Genomic DNA, 3,611 nt, shown 5'->3' on the forward strand with positions numbered 1-3,611 from the left:
TTTTTTTTTTTTTTAAAGATTTTATTTATTTATTTGAGACAGAGAGAATGAGAGAGAGCACATGAGAGGGGGGAGGGTCAGAGGCAGAAGCAGGCTCCCTGCCGAGCAGGGAGCCCGATGCGGGACTCGATCCAGGGACTCCAGGATCATGACCTGAGCCGAAGGCAGTCGCTTAACCAACTGAGCCACCCAGGCGCCCCCCTGATTTATCTCTTACTGCTGTTCACCAGTTATTATTTTATCTTCCTCAATTACTCATCTGTTTGCAAGACTGCTCTCCCTACCACCTACTTTGTAATTATAGGAAGTCTCTGCTGCCGGACGTGCCACTCTGATTGAGGACAAACTCTCTCTCATTCCAAAGATGAACTAGAAGCAGTTTCTTTCTTGGCCTTTAAACTTATATTTTATAGGTAGATAAAACACAAAAAGAAAGCGTAAACCAGGGCAATGTCAGAGAAGGTGATATGTCCCAAGGATGGTGGAGGTAGAATCGGAAGGCTTGGTTACTGGAGTGGAGGTTGGGCTTGTTGTGAGGAGTGAGGCCAAGTTTCTAGTTTGGGGAACTGTGTGGATGATGATACCCACAGTGGAAATGGGGAATAAGTAAGGGAAATGGAACCACACCAGATGGTGGGGGGAGCAGTGGGGAATCCCAATACCCAGGTCTCTTTCTGCTCGTGCTTCTGGCAAGTCCAAGCAAGAAAACCATTCACATTATCTGCCAAGAAGACTAAATTGTCTATAGGTTTGACTTTCCTGCCTTAGGATATTCAGATAATATTGATAGTCTTTGAGACTTGTAAAAAATCAGGGCCTTTTGAAGAATGCCATTAAATTACCATATTTGGGCTTAAAACACCTCTCTCTCTCTCAAACTTTAATGCCCCAGGGAGGAAAGAGGAGGATGCCTAGGCAGAAAGGAGATTTCTGAGTTACTGTTTCTGATACTCCAGGATTTAGAGTGCTGGAGAGGAGCTCAGCGGTGGTGTGGACCCTCCGAGCCCTGCAGGAAATAGGTCTCTCTTCTTCGGCCAGGGAGAAAGAGCGCTCCTCCCCGCAGGCCTCAGCCCAGACATGGGTCTTGCTGCCTCAAGCTGTCCAGAAAACTGCCGTCAGCCCTTCACGCTTGGAGGCAGCAGTAATGCACAAAGGCACTGTGTGCTGCTGAGTGTCACGCACATCCCTACACTGCAGACACTTTAGGGGACACCTGCTAAAGAATGGCAGCATCCCATTCTGAAGGGGAATGTGCCTGGAGACCCTCAGTCCCCATGAAGGGGGCTGTCCTGCGGGCAACAGGGACGTCTGAACCTCTTTAGAAATGTGGCTGAGACAGAAACTAAACACATCCTTGCTCTTCTCAAGGGATTTCATACTCAGCTATGAAACTCTCGTGGACACATTTAAGGGAGAGGAAACACTCACTTGACTCGTGATTCCCTCACCAACACCTCTCTCCTTTACAAGAAAATTACTGCGTCCTGATGGGATTTTTGTTTTAATGGCGAGACAAAACTGTAATCACCATTTTTCAGAGATCCCCTGTGGACACTGACAAGGGGCCATGGAGGATAGGAGAGTCCCAGTAGGGTTCTTCATTTTGGAATTTTCTGCTTATTCTTGCCTTCCCATTTTTAATTAAAAATAACTTTTATTTGCCTGTTACTTTATTATTAGATTTTTATGTGTTCAACTCAGAAGGAAATGTAAATACAATAGCCTTGAAGAAGAGAATTAAAATTGCCATTACTTAAGAGGTAATCGTTATTTACAACTTGGCGTGTATCTTTACACTCATTTCTCACTGCGTATATAAACATTTCTTTCATTACCAAAAAGGAAAAAATAGCAGTTTGTTCTTACATTGAAACCTAGGGTTTTTTTCACTTACATCATATACAGATTGCCATGTATTAAAAATTCTTCTGCACATTTTTCTATGGATGCCCTGGTGTCCTGCCCCACGAATGTGTCCTGCCTGGTTTAATCAATCTCCCAGGCTTGAAAACTGGGATTTTTTTTCTAGCTTTTCTATACCACAGTGACTCCACCATATCCACTGTGCCTATCTTTGTAACTAAACCTTTGTAGACATTCTTACGTATGTATTCAGGATAATTTCTTGCAAATAGCCCTTCTGAATCAAAAGACATGCACATCTTGGGGTGCCTGATGCTAATCTCTCTCTTCAGAAAGGCTACAGACCACCAGCAGCACATGCAAGTGCTTATTTCTCTGCAACTTCACAGTACCAGAGGCTTTCTTTTGAAGGTTCTAGAGAGATGGTATCTCAGGGCCTCACCCACATGCCCCTAACTGCTGCTGGGGCTTCTCTTTTTTCCCCTATCAGTGTCTCTTCTCAGGCTACATCACTATTCCCAAGAGGCAGCACCATGGAGTAGTCAGGGACCACCTGGGCTCCAGTCCTGTCTCACTCATCAGCTGTTTGATCCCGAGTTCAGTTTCTGCATCTGTAAAATGGGATAACATGTAACTCATGGAGTCACTGTAAGAATTCAGTGACTTTATACATGCACATCACCCTGGCTCATGAGGATAACGTCAGTTAGCTGTTGTTTACCCATTAAATACATAGATGTATAAGAGCACTTTATCAAAATAGTATATCTTCGGGGCGCCTGGCTGACTCAGTCAGGAGAGTGTGTGACTCTCAATCTCAGGGTCATGAGTTCAAGCCCCATGTCGAGCATGGAGCCTACTTAAAATAAAAATTAAAAAAAAAAAAAAGGAATAATATCTTGACCATATACTTTGCAAATATTTTTTCCTTGTCTTTCTTTTTTTAAGAATCTTTCATAATCTTTACTTCAGAGGTTTGACAGGAATAGGGAACAAGATCTTTAAAATAGCAGTATTTTTTCCAAATATTATCACTGGTAGTTTAATATTTGTATCTCCTGACGGATTTGGTCAGGAAAATTACTTCAAGATTTACATCTCGAATTTTTTTCCTAGTTGGGGTTGGTAGGGATGCTCCTAACCCCAAGCACACTCGGTCAGCACTTACTTCTTTCTTGTGACGTTGCCTTCACCTGAGCAGAGAATATTGATAGGGACTGGTTTCTATCTTCAACTACTGGGAAGGCAATGGTGTAGAAGGAAAAAGGAAGTTGACTCTTAGCACAGGGGCTAGGGGCCATGCTCCCAACCCCCCACAGTTGAAAATCCATGTGTAATTTTGGATTCCCCCAAAACTGAACTACTAATAGCCCACTGTTGGCTGAAAGCCTTACCGATAGCATAAAGCATAAATATTTTGTATGTTATTTATAATATATATTGTATTCTTTTTTTTTTTTTAAGATTTTACTTATTTACTTGACACAGAGAGAGAGACAGCTAGAGAGGGAACCCAAGCAGGGGAGTGGGAGAGGGAGAAGCAGGCTTCCTGCCAAGCAGGGAGCCCGATGCAGGGCTCGATCCCAGGACCCTGGGACTGTGACCTGAGCCGAAAGCAGACGCTTAACGACTGAGCAACCCAGGCGCCCCTTATATATTGTATTCTTACAATAAAATAAGCTAGAGGAAAAAATGTTACTGAGAAAATCCTAAGGAAGAAAAAATGCAGTTAAAGTACTGTACTGCAT

The sequence above is a fragment of the Leptonychotes weddellii genome, chromosome 12, assembly GCF_054177405.1.
Source record: "Leptonychotes weddellii isolate Sample4059 chromosome 12, ASM5417740v2, whole genome shotgun sequence".
Classification (NCBI taxonomy): domain Eukaryota; kingdom Metazoa; phylum Chordata; class Mammalia; order Carnivora; family Phocidae; genus Leptonychotes; species Leptonychotes weddellii.